This window comes from Aquarana catesbeiana, linkage group LG09 (assembly GCF_042186555.1).
Source record: "Aquarana catesbeiana isolate 2022-GZ linkage group LG09, ASM4218655v1, whole genome shotgun sequence".
NCBI lineage: Eukaryota > Metazoa > Chordata > Amphibia > Anura > Ranidae > Aquarana > Aquarana catesbeiana.
In genome coordinates this window covers 230,030,280-230,049,070 of record NC_133332.1, presented here as the reverse complement: position 1 = coordinate 230,049,070, position 18,791 = coordinate 230,030,280, and positions in this window count along the sequence as shown.

Genomic DNA, 18,791 nt, shown 5'->3' with positions numbered 1-18,791 from the left:
TTGTCCGAAAAGGATTGTCCTAAATCTTTTCCCCATTTATACATATTAGGGTTTTTCTCATATTTAGGATACTGAGAAAAAACTTTATAGAAGAAAGCTATACTTTTATGTTTTACAGGTTTGTTAATGGTGAGGTGTGACCAAATTAAAAATGGAATTTCAAAATCTTGATGTGGATTAAAGCTTTGCAGATGGTTAACCTTATTTAACTTATCAATAGTGGCTTTGTATCCTGAGGGAAGGTGTACGTAAAAGTTAAAGCCCTCAGCCATCCATTTGTTCATCGAGAGTCGGCCTCTACAGTAGTCAAGGGCTCTGAGTGGTATAGATATCTTTTGTAAATGCCCTAGAGCATGGAAGTTTGAGACAAGAAACTTCCATGCTAACAGGGTAGCTTTAATGGAAAGCAATTTAGGAACTATGACCTTAGGGAATATCATGTAAGCCACTGACAGGGCAAATGAATCATTTCCTTGGTGATTTCTGTTTCAATGGATAACCACAGCTTATCGTCATTTGGGGGGGAACCAGTATTTCATTTGATCCAAAAGTGTTGCGTAGTAGTATTTATGCATATCAGGTAAGTTCATACCCCCTTTGTTTTTAGAAGGTGTTAAAATAGAGAAAGCTACCCTTGGTTTTTTGTTTTTCCAGACCAGGTTTCTCAATTTAGTTTTTAGAATCTTGAAAAAGCTTGAAGGTATTGGAATAGGTATCGCTCTAAAAAGGTAGAGTATCTTGGGTAGGGTTTGCATTTTAAATGCTGCAATTTTGCCTATCCAGGATAGGTGCGTTTGTTTTATATTTTGAAAATCTTTAGAAATCAAGTCTAATAACTTAGGAAAATTAGCTGCATATAGTTTTTTTGTGGGAAATGTAAGGTTGATACCTAGATAGGTGAACGAAGATGTATCCCAATTATAATTATATTTTTCTTTGAGGATCGTAGAGGTAACGTTAGATATATACATAGGTAGGACAAAGCTTTTCCTATTGTTAATTTTGTAATAAGATACTTTACTAAAGGAGTTAAGTATTGATTGTAGCACATGCAGGGATTTGTTGGGACTAGTTAAAGATAGAATGATGTCATCGGCAAATAGCCCAATTTTATGTATTCTATCACCTATCTTTGTTCCTAAAATATTTTCATTGGACCTAATGGTTTTCACTAAGGGTTCAATTACCAAAGAAAATATAATGGGTGAGAGTGGGCAACCCTGTCTGGTGCCATTCGTGAGGTTAAAAGTCTTAAACTTTTGCTGATGGTTGTGTATAAAGTAGCATAATTGCTTCATGGATAAATCCTGAAAATCCAAACTTCTCAAGAGTCCTGGAGATATATTTCCAATGCACTCTATCGAATGCCTTCTCTGCGTCCAGACCTAGGAGCAGAGAAGGCGTTCGTGTGTTCTCAACGTAGTTGATCAAATTGATCATCCTTCTCGTGCTGACCGGGGGTTGACGACCCTTAACAAAGCCTACTTGGTCAGAGTCGACCAGGAAAGGGGTAACTTCTAACAAACGATTGGCCAATATTTTGGCATAAATTTTAATGTCCGAATTGAGCAACGAGATTGGTCGATAGTTTAAAGGAGATGTCAAGTCTTTGTCAGATTTCGGGAGAGTAATTATTACTGCTTCTAATGCCACGTACACACGGTCGGACTTTCTAGCCTACTTGGTCCGGCACACTTTCCGACGGACTTTGTCCGCCAGGTGCACCGGACTTTAAAACGGACGGACTTGCCCACACACGACCGGACTTTCCAGCAGGCTAAGTCCGCCCGTCTTTCCGACGGACTTTCGCCGGAGTTACGGCGGACTTTCAGAATGAACGGACTTGCCCACACACGGACAAGTCCGTTCATTTTGAACGTGACTCAGGTGCGACGGGACTAGAAAAGGATGTCAATCTTGCCGCTTTTATCGGCGAGATTGACACCTTGCGAGCCCCGTCGCGGGGCATACCAGGCCCTTAGGTCTGGTATGGATTATAAAGGGAACCCCCTACGACGAAAAAACGGCGTGGGGTCCCCCCTAGAATCCATACCAGACCCCGATCCGAGCACGCAGCCTGGCCGGTCAGGAAAGGGGGTGGGGACGAGCGAGCGCCCCCCCCCTCCTGAACCGTACCAGGCCGCATGCCCTCAACATGGGGGGTGGGTGCTTTGGGGGAGGGGGGCGCCCTGCGGGGCCCCCCACCCCAAAGCACCTTGTCCCCATGTTGATGAGGACAAGGGCCTCTTCCCGACAACCCTGGCCGTTGGTTGTCGGGGTCTGCGGGCGGGGGCTTATCGGAATCTGGGAGCCCCCTTTAATAAGGAGGCCCCCAGATCCCGGCCCCCCACCCTATGTGAATGAGTATGGGGTACATGGTACCCCTACCCATTCACCTAGGGAAAAAGTGTAATAAAACACACTACACAGGTTTTTAAAATATTTTATTAAACAACTCCGGGGGGGGAGATCTTCCTCCGGCTTCGGGGGTCTTCTTCCGGCTTCGGGGGTCCCTGCGCTTCATCTTCTCCCGGCGTCCGGTTGGTTCTTCTCCCGGTGTTCCAGTTCTTCGGCCGGCTCCTCTGCTGTCTTCAGGTAGCTCTCTTGCCAGCAGAGGTCCGGACTCCTGGGCTCCTGGGCTTCTGGGCTTCTGGGCTTCTTCTCTTCTCTTCTCTTCTCCAGATGTTGATACGACGCTCTCTCCGGCTGGACTGCTCTCCGAGGGCTGCGTTGTGACTTATATAGGCGGAGACCCCGCCCCCTTTTGATGTCACAGTCCCTGGGCATGCTGGGACTGTGACGTTTTAGGGGGCGTGGTCACTGGGTGATGTTGACCACGCCCCCTAAAACATCACAGTCCCAGCATGCCCAGGGACTGTGACATCAAAAGGGGGCGGGGTCTCCGCCTATATAAGTCACAACGCAGCCCTCGGAGAGCAGTCCAGCCGGAGAGAGCGTCGTGTCAACATCTGGAGAAGAGAAGAGAAGAGAAGAAGCCCAGAAGCCCAGAAGCCCAGGAGCCCAGGAGTCCGGACCTCTGCTGGCAAGAGAGCTACCTGAAGACAGCAGAGGAGCCGGCCGAAGAACTGGAACACCGGGAGAAGAACCAACCGGACGCCGGGAGAAGATGAAGCGCAGGGACCCCCGAAGCCGGAAGAAGACCCCCGAAGCCGGAGGAAGATCTCCCCCCCCAGAGCTGTTTAATAAAATATTTTAAAAACCTGTGTAGTGTGTTTTATTACACTTTTTCCCTAGGTGAATGGGTAGGGGTACCATGTACCCCATACTCATTCACATAGGGTGGGGGGCCGGGATCTGGGGGCCCCCTTATTAAAGGGGGCTCCCAGATTCCGATAAGCCCCCGCCCGCAGACCCCGACAACCAACGGCCAGGGTTGTCGGTAAGAGGCCCTTGTCCTCATCAACATGGGGACAAGGTGCTTTGGGGTGGGGGGCCCCGCAGGGTGGCCCCCTCCCCCAAAGCACCCACCCCCCATGTTGAGGGCATGCGGCCTGGTACGGTTCAGGAGGGGGGGGGCGCTCGCTCGTCCCCACCCCCTTTCCTGACCGGCCAGGCTGCGTGCTCGGATCGGGGTCTGGTATGGATTTTAGGGGGGACCCCACGCCGTTTTTTCGTCGTAGGGGGTTCCCTTTATAATCCATACCAGACCTAAGGGCCTGGTATGACCCACGCTCGCCGCAATAGGAAAATTTGTTTTTCCTATTGCAGCGAGCGCGAGATGCAATACCCTGCCCTCGTGTCGTATCTGGTCCGTCGGACCAGCATACACACGAGCGGGCTTTCCGTCGGACCAGCACACACACGAGCGGACTTTCCGCCCGAAACTGAGTCCGGCGGAAAGATTTAAAACTTTTTTCAAATCTAGGTCCGGCGGGCTTTTGGGAAAAAGTCCGCCGGAAAAGTCCGCCGGCGCCTACACACGGGCGGATTGTCCGGCACACTCTGGTCCGCCGGACCAAGTATGCCGGAAAGTCCGACCGTGTGTACGCGGCATTATAGTTCTTTTGGGCAACATTTGGCTGTAGCTATGCAATTAAACAGGTTTGTTAAGTGCGGAGCTAAAATATTAATGAATGTTTTGTAATATTCGTTGGATAGACTGTTATTACCTGGCAATTTATGCAGCAGAAGGTCTTTTATAACTTTCTGGGTTTCCATTAACGATATGGGTTGATTTAGTGCGTCAAGTGTATTAGAGTCAATTTTGGGTAAGTTCACTTTGTCTAAGAATACTGTAATGTCTTTTAACGTTGGTTGGATAGTATCCTTGTCATTTTTTAAGTTGTATAAATCTCCATAATAATCTGCGAAAGCATCTGCTATTTCTTGTGGGTTTATTAAAGCTTTCCCAGATTTATGATGAATTAGTCTATCAATTTTTTGTGTACTTTGGCAGTGACGTAGTACAGAAGCCATCAATTTGCCTGCCCTATTATTTTGGGAGTAATAATTCAATTTCAGTCGTTTGAGGTATTTGTCTTGGTTAGTTAATAAAGTTGTCCGAAGCTCATTCCTTTTGTTGTTGAGTTTTTGTAATAAGTTAGAATTTTCTGGAGATTGCTTATGTTCTTTTTCAAGACTAGATATATCTTTTAAAAGGGTATCAACAAAGTTTAGCCTTTCTCTTTTTATCCCTAGATGCCATCTGGATAAGGATACCCCTAATAAAGGCTTTGTGTGCACACCACAGATTTGTAATAGATGTAGAGCCATTATCATTAAAATCAAAGAATTCTGACAATTTGTTCTTCATTGCAGACACGCATCTCTCTTGAGAGAATAGAAATGTATTATTCTTCCAAAGGGTTGACGTTAGCCTGTCGTAATAGATAAAGTGATTGGTGAATGGTCTGACCAAGTGATATTATGAATTTGTGCATCTGAAATTTTTTGTAAGAGCATTTTGTTTGCAATGAAGAAATCAATTCTGGAATACGTTTTATGTACATTAGAGAAAAATGTGTTGTCTTTTTCAGTAGTATGTAAACACCTCCATGGATCATATAAATCTTCCTCAGCGAAAATATTACCAAGACTCAATCTATTAATGTGGTCTCTTTTAGTAGTATCTACATTAGGATCCATCGGGGCATTAAAATCTCCGCAGATTATAATATGCCCTTTCTGTATTTTCCGTACCTTTCTCAACAGCTTACGGATGAATTTTTGTTGATGCTTGTTAGGAGCGTAAATGTTGGCTATTGCGTAAGTTAAATTGTCTATAATAGCAACTAGAATTATATACCGACCATGGTCGTCTATTACTGAGTCCAAAAGGTGGAATGAGACTGTCCCTTTGATTGCTGTTATAACACCTTTCTTCTTCTTGAGGTTGTTAGAGTAGAAGATATGTGGGAAAAAAGGATGTGAAAATTTAGGTGCTTTATCTTTCGCAAAATGCGACTTCTGTACACATATGATGTCACTCTGAAGTTTGATAGCATCAGTCCAGAGAGCTTTTCTTTTATGAGGACTGTTAAGCCCGTTGGTGGTCAGAGAAAAATTTTTAAGTTGCAAAATTTTTTAAGGTGTTGATGATAAGTAGCAGCGCCTATTGTGGATAAGCCAAGATATATAATGATCATGTTCCTGAATGGAGAGACCAACCTTGAAGGAAAAAAGATAGATTCTCATAGAATGTATGAGTAATTTTGAAATCCCGTTAGAAAAAAATATACGGAGACAAAAATAGAAACAATCATAAAAATTCAGAACGTTGAAGAAAAACTTTGAGTCGCCATGCAACTGTAGGGTGCACCAATGTGCACTTATAGATAGGGGGAAATTTACCATTTCCTTCCGGGGTAAAAGTTTCCCTGAGAACAGATAGGTTTGAGGGTCAATATAAGCAGTGAACCATAGTAATCCAGTGAGTTTAGGCATGACTAAGTTGCTTTTCTTGTGCAATTTATACTGCAAATTATTTGCTCTGAGAGTTATCTTCATCCATAGGGAGCTACCCCCATTTCCCCAACAACTTCAGGCCGTCATCCAGTGTATGGATATTGTAGGAAACATCATTACGATCAACGATCAATTTGGTTGGGAAACCCCATCTATATTTGAGATTATGAGTACGGAGAAACTTAGTAATGGAATTCAGGTTTTTCCGTGCCAATAAAGTTGCTTGTGAAAGGTCTGAGTAGAAAAAAATACCTGCATATGGATCAGGTAGTGGGACATGTTGCGCTTTGCATCAGGAGATCTTTAATATGATAGAAATGAATTCTCGCAATAACATCTCTCGGGAGTTTTTCTGGTATATGCAAAGGTTTTCGCAATCGATGAGCCCTGTGAATTGTCAGCTCCTGAAGCGGGATTTTGGGGAGTAGGTCAGATATCATTTTTTCAAAAATCCTTGTAATTCAGTATTTTTGACAGTTTCTAGGATCCCTCTAAATTTTATATTATTGCATATGGATCTGTCCTCGATTTCTGACACTTTCAACTTACGTTGCCTCAATTCTTCTATTAGCTCAAAATGGGAGTCTACCAATTCATTATGAGCATGAGCGACATCCTCCATTTTGTTTTCCATGTCATCAATTCTTACTCCTATACCTTCTATTGCCACATTAGTTTTGTGCATATATGACTGCACATCTTGTTGAATCGCTCCCCTCAGGGACAGAAGCATTTCTTTGATATCTGTATCAAGTATAGGCTGTCCAGATGTGGGGAAGGCAAGCAGGTTATCAGCACAGGGATTATTAACAGGTGGCTGGTCATAATCAGGCAGTGAACTACTGGCATGTTCATCTGAAGGGGAAATCCTCCTTCTTTGTTTCTGAGGTCCAATAATTTCCTCCCCCATTTCAGGGTCAGACACATATCTGCCGTTTTCAGTGTTACCAAGCTCACTGTCTCTGTCACTGAGGCGTGCTGGCTGTTGTACAGCCCTAGAGTGCTGAGGTAAAGCTGTGCCATTTTTCCTCACAGAATCACTATAGTGATTCTTAAATGACCTCAATTTCCTGGGTCCTCCGCGGTCTTTCCTTTTCCCCATTGTGACACGTTATTACTCCAGATATTACAGTATCTTTTTGTGCCCTCAATACCTCTTTTAGTTGCCGTGTGTAGCTTCAGGGAAAGTCAGTGCTGCAGAGCTCAGCTAGATAGCAGCCATCTTCCTCCACTGCCGGCCACGCCCCCCCATCTATGTTTATTTTATGCAAGAGGCAGATGCCTCACCTTGGCATTTGTGAGCTAACCTGTTTGTTGATGGTTGTCCAATTAAACATTTCCAAGGAAGTTATCTACAAGGGATTGTAAAATGCAGATTTGTCTGATTAGACTTGAGAGGGGCTTAAAGATCCAGGGGGGCGAGCTAATGCAATTTGATAAGAATGCAATTTGGCCATAAGCAGTACAAGGAGTATCAGATAATGATAATTAGACATAAAAGGGGTCTTAAGGGGTATTTATTGAGTACTTGTTTATGGTAAATACCATTTTTCAAAGGGGAACTTGTTTACCCACTTAAGGGTAGTTGAGAGTGCAATTTTGCAATAATACAGGAAATATCTAATCAACTTCAATTGAAATTTATGTCTGCAGCTGTTCTAGGTCAAGAGGCATTATTTGTCACACATAAGATCAAAGGTGCTAGTAAAACCAGCCAATTGGATAGCCCTGCATTTAAAGTGTTTGTAAAACCTAAACATTTTTTACCTTAATGCATTCCTTGCATTAAGGTAAAAAATGTTTAGGTGTCAGTATTCCCCCTCAACCCCCTTTTACTTACCTGAGCCCTCATTCGATCCAGCACCATTCATGTCTGCACCTCTTCTTTCCCCTCGCTGACTTTTGCTGGGGCACCAGGAGCAATTGGTTTCTGATGCTGTCAATCAAAGTCAGTGACGAGGAAGCGGGGGGGCGGAGCCGAGTCTGTGTTAATGAACGCAACAGGGCTCAGGTTTCCACAGGGGCACTGGATAGAGGGGAGGGGCCAGGATTGCCAGGGGGAACCAAAAAGAGGACGTTCGCGGCCGCTCTGTGCAATTCTACTGCACAGAACAGGTAAGTATAGACATGTAGGTAAATTTAGGCAGGCCTAGCTGGTTTCTAGTGTAGCAGAATCTCTAACCTCTTCCAGTCTAATGAGAACCTTTGAGGCCACAGACCGCTGACATCCTTCAATATGTAGTGGGTTGTGAGGCATAGTGGGTGCAAAGATGGTGAAAGTCATTGGGCGCCAGACACTTCTTGGATGCAAAAGAGGTTTTATTTCTTTTAACAGTCCTTTTTATATTTTGCAAGGGAAAGAGGGTTAGGGCCAGGACACCCTTAAGTGGTTGCAATTTCAATAGGCAGACTCCGAGACTTCAATAGGAAGACAGCCGTACAGGGAAAGGCTCCAGTAAGGTGCCACTTCTGCACGTGCAGGTTTGCTGTCTCCTATGGCAACAGTATTTAGCAGTTCCTAACACAAAGTTTCAACAGTTCTCTCAGCTTCACTACAATGTCCACTTGTAGCTCTTCGGCCCCTTGAGCTCCTAGTCTCTCACTGGACTCTGATTCACTGACTGAATCCCTTGAGCTCCTCAAGGCTTTTGCGGTGGTATCTCCCTCAAGCGTCACCCACGCTTCCCTGCTGGGTCCCTAACTTGGCACTCCAGATATCTTTCCAGCTTCACCCCTGCTGACCGGCTCGGTCCCTGGCTTGACACACAAGGCTGCTCTGCAAGCGTCACCTCTGCTGGTTGGTCCCTGACTTGATTACCGCATGAAGTTTCCCGATTCTCCACTGTGCCCGTTCAGTGAGAATGTTGCTCCGGTACTTGCTTCAGTCACTCACTATGGTCCCCGGCAAAGGTGGTTGGTCCCTCAGTGGCATCAGCTTCCCCTCTACCTCCAACCACAACAGGTTCTCCGGCTGGCAGAAGCGTCACCTCTGGTTGGACTGCAAGCCGTAGTCCCAACCCTGCACTGCCCTCTTACTTCTGGATAGGCCCTCACACAGCCTGGCAGCCAGATGCCCCCAGGATGGGCCCAATCTCCAGCCTAGCAGCTCGGGGCAGACGACACACATCCACCCAGACAGCAGTCCGGGTGGCACAGAACATAGATCACCTGACTCCACCCAAATATTTAGGTTCTCTGAGCAGGCTAAGGGATTTAGGAAAACCCCTGCCCATTGGCTGAGATATCCAATATACCCATAACTTGACCTTGAAATGTCTTTCTCACATCTAATGCCACCAAGTGCCCAGCCACCTAGTGGCAGAAGAGAAAAGTACAACAAGGCCAAACTTAGGGAGAAATCTATGGATCTCTAGCAACTATCTACAGTAGCTATTCCTGTCAAGGAATTTGGTGAGGAGCTCCCTGACTAAACCCTAGGACACTACACTAGGCCTGTTTGTTTTCATTCTGGGCTGGGAGTGGCTCAGGGTGGTAGCTGGTGACTCACAGGCAGCATCACCGACACCTCCCTCTTCTTTCTAGAGCTTGCTAGAAAGATCTGGAAGGAGAGGAGGAGAGGAGAGATGGCCTGCCTGGGGTGTTTTAGGGAGCTCTGACCAATCCCCAACCTGGATTGGCAGGGGCGGGCCTCCTTAAATACCTGGGGTCAGCCCAGCTGGGGAGGAGTTGTCAGGTGGAAGAGCTGGAGTGAGGCAGTGTGAAGGCTTTCGGGCCCAGTCTGGGGGGGGTGACCCTTGGATGGGGCATGGATGCATCCAGGAGGAGTGACGAGATCCTACAAGGAGAGGCACATGAGAGAGCAAGTAAAGGACAGGGGAGAGAACCCTTCTAATGCCCCGTACACACGGTCGGATTTTCCGATGGAAAATGTCCGATCGGAGCGTGTTGTCGGAAATTCCGACCATGTGTGGGCTCCATCGGACATTTTCCATCGGATTTTCCGACACACAAAGTTGGAGAGCAGGAGATAAAATTTTCCGACAACAAAATCCGTTGTCGGAAATTCCGATCGTGTGTACACAAATCCAACGGATAAAGTGCCACGCATGCTCAGAATAAATAAAGAGATGAAAGCTATTGGCCACTGCCCCGTTTATAGTCCCGACGTACGTGTTTTACGTCACCGCGTTTAGAACGATCGGATTTTCCGACAACTTTGTGTGACCGTGTGTATGCAAGACAAGTTTGAGCCAACATCCGTCGGAAAAAATCCTAGGATTTTGTTGTCGGAATGTCCGAACAAAGTCCGACCGTGTGTACGGGGCATTAGAGTCTCCAGGGGGACAACTGGTCACAGCCAAGAGGGCTGGTGAGTGAGCACAATTGGGAGGACTGGGGAGGCACGCCTGAGAGAACTGGGAGATTGCAGTTTGAGATTGGTGCAGAACCAGAAGAGAGGGCTGTGGGAAGGGCAGTGGAGAGAGGTCATTGCAGCCAGGCTGGCTGGCAGGGCCTGAAGAGAGCTATCTGGGAGTGGTAGCTGAATAGAGGATAGCTAGCACCAGAATAGCTCACCAGAAGAGAGGGCTGTGGGAAGGGCAGTGGAGAGAGGTCATTGCAGCCAGGCTGGCTGGCAGGGCCTGAAGAGAGCTATCTGGGAGTGGTAGCTGAATAGAGGATAGCTAGCACCTGAACTATTTCTACACCACAGGGGCCCAAGGTCCTTGACCGCAAAAGGCAGTTCATTGAGGCCTGGCTGAAGCAGTGTCAGGCCTACCCATGCGGTGCTAGCTAGTCCGGAGGAGTAACAGTCTGCAGTAAGGGAAGTGCTGGTGGAGTAACAGTCTGCAGCAAGTGAAGTGCTGGAGGAGAAACGGTGTGCAGCAATTGTTTGTGCTGGAAAGAAGATTGGAGTGTATATACTGGAGTGTATATAGCAGTCCCAATCAAGTTTACATTTCTGGGCATCCCATAATTCCCATCCAAGTTTAATCCTCTCAAATAAAAAAACAAAAAAACAAATCTATGGACTGGTCTATGTCGCTGAGTGACAGAGAGATGGATGTCTGGCTGGGCAGGGTGACAGGTGAACCACTACACTCGGCAACCCCTACGGGGGCATGGCTACACTGTTAAGAAAAATGTTAACTTTACAATCACTTTAAGCTGTATATCAAGGAACTATTTTGAACTGTATCATTATGGAAGCAGTCCATTTTAGCGCTCACCCCCACAGGGGCCGCTGGAAATAACCCAGGTCTCCTTTACCTGTTCAGAGACTGCTAGGTCCATATACCAGTTCCAGAGATCACTTACAAACACATGTTTAGTCTAGAGGTGTCTTTTTGTTTTATTGCAGTACTTGAGAAGGAGAGAGGGGTGAGGGTGCAGGAAACTTCAAAACACAAACAGGTACAGAAGAACTGATTCTCAAGCAAAAAATCCTTCAGAAGCAGTTTGTAAGTAGAGGGGACAGCCAGTCAATCTGATACTCTGTAAAAGCAATCACAGTCCTTGTAGCTACTAGGGATGAGCCGAACACCCCCCTGTTCGGTTCGCACCAGAACATGCGAACAGGCAAAAAATTAGTTTGAACACGCGAACACCGTTAAAGTCTATGGGACACAAACACGAATAATCAAAAGTGCTAATTTTAAAGGCTTATATGCAAGTTATTGTCATAAAAAGTGTTTGGGGACCTGGGTCCTGCCCCAGGGGACATGGATCAATGCAAAAAAAGTTTTAAAAACGGACATTTTTTCGGGAGCAGTGATTTTAATAATGCTTAAAGTGAAACAATAAAAGTGTAATATCCCTTTAAATTTCGTACCTGGGGGGTGTTTATAGTATGCATGTTTCCCGTGTTTAGAACAGTCTGACAGCAAAATGACATTTCAAAGGAAAAAAAGTCATTTAAAACTACTCGCGGCTATTAATGCATTGCCGGTCCGACAATACACATAGAAGTTCATTAATAAAAACGGCATGGGAATTCCCCACAGGGGAACCCCGGACCAAAATGTAAAAAAAAAATGACGTGGGGGGTCCCCCTAAATTCCATACCAGGCTCTTCAGGTCTGGTATGGATATTAAGGGGAACCCTGACCAAAATTTAAAAAAAAAAAATGACGTGGGGGGTCCCCCTAAATTCCATACCAGGCCCTTATCCGAGCACGCAACCTGGCAGGTCGCAGGAAAAGAGGGGGGACGAGAGAGCGCCCCCCCCTCCTGAACCGTACCAGGCCACATGCCCTCAACATTGGGAGGGTGCTTTGGGGTAGCCCCCCAAAACACCTTGTCCCCATGTTGATGAGGACAAGGGCCTAATCCCCACAACCCTGGCCGGTGGTTGTGGGGGTCTGCGGGGGGGGGGCTTATTGGAATCTGGAAGCCCCCTTTAACAAGGGGACACCCAGATCCCAGCCCTCCCCCCTGTGTGAAATGGTAAGGGGGTACCTACCATTTCACTAAAAAACTGTCAAGAATGTTAAAAATGACAAGAGACAGTTTTTGACAATTCCTTTATTTAAATGCTTCTTCTTTCTTCTCTCTTCTATCTTCTATCTTTCTTCATCTTCTTCTTCTTCTGGTTCTTCTGGTTCTTCTCCGGTGTTCTCGTCCAGCACCTCCTCTGCGGCGTCTTCTTCCCTTCTTCTCCTCGGGCCGCCCGCAGACCCCCACAACCACCGGCCAGGGTTGTGGGGATGAGGCCCTTGTCCTCATCAACATGGGGACAAGGTGTTTTTGCGTGCTCGGATAAGGGTGTGGTATGGATTTTTGGGGGGACCCCATGCCGTTTTTTTAAATTTTGGCATGGGGTTCCCCTTAATATCCATACCAGACATGAAGGGCCTGGTATGGAATTTAGGGAGACCCCCCACGTCATTTTTTTTTAAAATTTTGGTTCGGGGTTCCCCTGTGGGGAATTCCCATGCCGTTTTTATCAATGAACTTCTATGTGTATTGTCGGACCGGCATTGCATTAACCACTTCAGCCCCGGAAGGATTTACCCCCTTCCTGACCAGAGCACTTTTTACAATTTGGCACTGCGTCGCTTTAACTGCTAATTGCGCGGTCATGCAATGCTGTACCCAAACGAAATTTGCGTCCTTTTCTTCCCACAAACAAAGCTTTCTTTTGATGGTATTTGATCACCTCTGCCATTTTATTTTTCTTGCGCTATACACGGAAAAAGACCGAAAATTTTGAAAAAAAATGATATTTTCTACTTTTTATTCTAAAAAAAATCCAATAAACTCAATTTTAGTCATACATTTAGGCCAAAATGTATTCGGCCACATGTCTTTGGTAAAAAAAATGTCAATAAGTGTATATTTATTGGTATGCGCAAAAGTTATAGCGCCTACAAACTAGGGTACATTTTCTGGAATTTACACAGCCTTTAATTTATGACTGCCTATGTCGTTTCTTGAGGTGCTAAAATGGCAGGGCAGTACAAAACCCCCACAAATGACCCCATTTGGAAAGTAGACACCCCAAGGAAATTGCTGAGAGGCATGTTGAGCCCATTGAATATTCATTTTTTTTGTCCCAAGTGATTGAATAATGACTAAAAAAAATTACAAAAAGTTGTCACTAAATGATATATTGCTCACACAGGCCATGGGCATATGTGGAATTGCACCCCAAAATACATTTAGCTGCTTCTCCTGAGTATGGAGATACCACATGTGTGGGACTTTTTGGGAGCCTAGCTGCGTACGGGGCCCCGAAATCCAATCACCGCCTTCAGGATTTCTAAGGGTGTAAATTTTTGATTTCACTCTTCACTGCCTATCACAGTTTCGGAGGCCATGGAATGCCCAGGTGGCACAAACCCCCCCCCCAAATGACCCCATTTTGGAAAGTAGACACCCCAAGCTATTTGTTGAGAGGCATGGTGAGTATTTTGCAGCTCTTATTTGTTTTTGAAAATGAAGAAAGACAAGAAAAATTTTTTTTTTCTTTTTTCAATTTTCAAAACTTTGTGACAAAAAGTGAGGTCTGCAAAATACTCACTATACCGCTCAGCAAATAGCTTGGGGTGTCTACTTTCCAAAATTGGGTCATTTGGGGGTTTTTTTTGCCACCTGGGCATTCCATGGCCTCCGAAACTGTGATAGGCAGTGAAGAGTGAAATCAAAAATTTACGCTCTTAGAAAGCCTGAAGGCGGTGCTTGGTTTTCGGGGTCCCGTGCGCGGCTAGGCTCCCAAATAGTCCCACACATGTGGTATCCTCATACTCAGGAGAAGCAAAAGAATGTATTTTGGGGTGTAATTTCACATATTTCCATGGCATGTTTGAGTAATATATCATTTAGTGACAACTTTGTGCAAAAAAAAAAAAATTTGTCTCTTTCCCGCAACTTGTGTCACAATATAAAATATTCCATGGACTCAACATGCCTCTCAGCAAATAGCTTGGGGTGTCTACTTTCCAAAATGGGGTCATTTGGGGGGGGTTTGAACTGTTCTGGCATTTTATGCACAACATTTAGAAGCTTATGTCACACATCACCCACTCTTCTAACCACTTGAAGACAAAGCCCTTTCTGACACTTTTTGATTACATGAAAAAATTATTTTTTTTTGCAAGAAAATTACTTTGAACCCCCAAACATTATATATTTTTTTAAAGCAAATGCCCTACAGATTAAAATGGTGGGTGTTTCATTTTTTTTTTTCACACAGTATTTGCGCAGCGATTTTTCAAACGCATTTTTTGGGGAAAAAACACACTTTTTTAAATTTTAATGCACTAAAACACACTATATTGCTCAAACGTTTGATGAAATAAAAAAGATGATCTTAGGCCGAGTACATGGATACCAAACATGACATGCTTTAAAATTGCGCACAAACGTGCAGTGGCAACAAAATTAATACATTTTTAAAAGCCTTTAAAAGCCTTTACAGGTTACCACTTTAGATTTACAGAGGAGGTCTACTGCTAAAATTACTGCCCTCGATCTGACCTTCGCGGTGATACCTCACATGCATGGTGCAATTGCTGTTTACATTTGACGCCAGACCGACGCTTGCGTTCACCTTAGCGCGAGAGCAGGGGGGACAGGGGTGCTTTTTTTTTTTTTTTTTTCTTTATTATTTTTTTGCTTTTTTATCTTATTTTTAAACTGTTCCTTTCTTCTTTTTTTTTTAAAATCATTTTTATTGTTATCTCAGGGAATGTAAATATCCCCTATGATAGCAATAGGTAGTGACAGGTACTCGTTTTTGAAAAAATTGGGGTCTATTAGACCCTAGATTTTTCCTCTGCCCTCAAAGCATCTGACCACACCAAGATTGGTGTGATAAAATGCTTCCCCAATTTCCCAATGGCGCTGTTTACATCCGGTGAAATCTAAGTCATAAAATGCTCGTAGCTTCTGGTTTCTTAGGCCATAGAGATGTTTGGAGCCACTCTGGTCTCTGATCAGCTCTATGGTCAGCTGGCTGAATCACCGGCTGCATTCTCAGGTTCCCTGTTGAGACAGGAGAGCCAGAGAAAAACACGGAAGACGGTGGGGGGGGGGCATTCCCTCCCACTGCTTGTAAAAGCAGTCTAGAGGCTAATTAACTAGGATTGCTTTTACATGAAAGCCGACCGCTGGCTGAAAAGAATGATACCAAGATGATACCTAAACCTGCAGGCATCATTCTGGTATAACCACTCAAAGTCGTGAATGGCGTACCTGAAGACAAAAAAATGGTTAACAATAAAGCACAGTAAACGGTAAAGTATAAAAAATTGCATACCTGAAAAGCAAACATGATAAAACATAATAACAATAAAACATTGCAGAATAGAATACAGTAAAAAAGAGCAGAACAATAGAGAGAGAGAATAGAGAGAGAGAGAACAATGAAACGACAACTATTTTTTTACATTTTTGTTTGTGTTTTTTTTTTTTTTTTTTAACACTTTTTTTTGTAACTGTAATTTTTATAACTGTAACCGGTTCCAGGTTCGGGTCTCTCAAAATGCGATGGCATCTTGGGAGACCCTGTGAAAGTGCGCCTAGTCTGTGCAATGCTGTACCCTACGCTAATACTCAACTAGTGTATGGTAGCGTTCAAAACATTCATCAATGCATAGACCAGGATTGTCAGGACAGGAGGGACAATAATAGCGGGTGTCACGCCTATATCCGCACTTGCTGCAGACATGACATCTTTTTTGAGGGGGTTTGTTGGGTAGGGGTACTCGGGAGGACATAAAGAAAATTCCTCTCATGCAGCCGACTGCATTTGGTTGGGGATGTGAATGGGGGAAGTACGGGCGCTGCAGAAGTGGTGGGTTCCCAATTAGGATTGGCGAATGCAGCAGGAAGGGCATTATGGGCACGACGGGCCTGTGTTTGTCTTTTTGATGGCAGCGGGACACTACTTGTGCTTGCCACCTCACCAGCTTGAACTGCATTTATGGGACTCGCCACATCACCAAGTGTTACTGCAGTGCTGGTTTGACTACGACCGGGGTGTACTAGGCCACTGGTGCTTGCCAGTTCACCAAAACGCTACCAAAAAAACTGTTAGCGATCGCAGGGATCAGGCCTGACACTTGGGTGGGCTGGGCCGGCCGGAGGGGCAAAACGCAGGTGCTAGCAGGTATCTGGGCTGATCCCGCTAACACTGCGTTTTTGGGAACCCTAAACTGCTGGGGACGCCAGTATAGATCTGATCGGATCAGATATTGATCCGTTCAGATACTATAACACTAAGGGAGGTGTATGCTGCGTGCGTGGGTGTTAGCGGTACTGGCGCTAACCTGATGCTGCTTGGGGCTGGTGCTTGCCAGTTCACCAAAACGCTACCAAGAAAACTGTTAGCGATCGCAGGGATCAGGCCTGACTCTGCGAACGCTGCAGTTATGCGTTTAGTGTTTTGTAAGTGACAGTGATCGATCGATACTGCACTTGGGTGGGCTGGGCTGGGCCAGGCGGAGGGGAAAAACGCAGGTGCTAGCAGGTATCTGGGCTGATCCAGCTAACACTGCGTTTTTGGGAACCCTAAACTGCTGGGGACGCTAGTATAGATCTGATCGGATCAGATATTGATCCGTTCAGATACTATACCACTAAGGGAGGTGTATGCTGCGTGCGTGGGTGTTAGCGGTACTGGCGCTAATCTGACGCTGCTGGGGTGACGCATATCACCGCCGGGCGATCAGGGGGCTAAACCTTTATTAGGTAATAAACGGCGGGTGCCCTGACACTATAAAAAATAAACGAACTAACCAGCGTCAACCGTAACGGTTATACGGTGATCAGTGGTGAAAGGGTTAACTAGGGGGCAATCAAGGGGTTAAAATATTTATTAGGTAGTATATGGGGGTCCCTGTCGCTATAAAACGCTGACGGCGAACCTAAATATTTACCTCCCTAACTAGCGTCACCAGCGACACTAATACAGCGATCAGAAAAATGATCGCTTAGTGACACTGGTGACGGGGGGTGATCAAGGGATTAAAACTTTATTAGGGGGGGTTAGGGGGGTACCCTAGACCTACAGGGGGCTAACACTAACTGCCCTAACACTTCTAACTGTCACAAACTGACACCATGCAGTAATCAGAAAAAAAAAAACTGCTTGGTGTCAGTGTGACAGGGGGGGGTGATTGGGGGTGATCGGGGGGCGATCGGGGGGGATCGGGGGTGTAAAGTGTGCCTGGCATGTTCTACTGTGATGTGTGTGTTTTGCACTCACTCACATGTCTTCTCTCCTCGGCGCCGGAACAGAAACTGCCGAGCCGAGGAGAGATGACATCACATCCTCTGCCTGTGTGTACTACACACAGGCAGGGGATGATTCTCATTGGCTGGGAGCGATCGCGAGGGGAGGGCCACGATCGGATGGCCTCCCCCTCATCTCTGAATGCTCCCAGACCAAAGCCGACCACCGCTGGCACCGAGGGGGTCCGCTCGGACCCCCCCGCCCGCGGGAAGGCAATCACGTACCAGGTACGTGATTTTGCCTGCCCGTGCCATTTTGTTGACGTATATCGTCGTTAGGCGGTCGGCAAGTGGTTAATAGCCGCAAGTAGTTTTAAATGACTTTTTTTCCTTTGAAATGTCATTTTACTGTCAGACTGTTCTAAACATGGGAAACATGTGCCCCTTTACAGGCATACTATAGACACCCCCCAGCTACGAAATTTAAAGGGATATTACACTTTTATTGTTTCACTTTAAGCATTATTAAAATCACTGATCCCGAAAAAAGTTTTTAAAACTTTTTTTTGCATTGATACATGTCCCCTGAGGCAGGACCCAGGTCCCCAAACACTTTTTATGACAACACCATGCATATAAGCCTTTACAATTAGCACTTTTGATTTCTCCCATAGACTTTTAAAGGGTGTTCCGCGGCATTCGATTTTGTCGCGAACACCCTAAATTGTTCGCTGTTCGGCGAACTTGCGAACAGCCCATGTTCGAGTCGAACATGCGTTCGACTCGAACTCGAAGCTCATCCCTAGTAGCTACCTCTGACATCTTACACTCAAAGCACAGGGACTGTCACATACCTTGTGGACGAGTCCGACTTGCAGGTGATGGCCTCTCTTGCGGCTCCGACTCGAGGGCCCTGGTAGGGGGAACAGGAAGCACAGGAGTCAAGAGTGGCATGAGTGCCTGGCAGGATCGATGGCAGGAGGTGGGTCTGGAACTCAGGAAGCACTGTGCAGAAGAACCTCAGACTGAGCCGGAAGGTAGACCGGAACATGGAGGGAGCTGGATGCAGCAAACTGGAACCGGACAGCAGACTGGACCTCGACAGCAGACTGGAACTGGACAGTAGAATGGAACCGGACAGCATACTGGAACTGAACAGCAGACTGAAACCGGACAGCAGACTGAAACCGGACAGGAGACTGGAACTGGACAGCAGACTGGAACTGGACAGC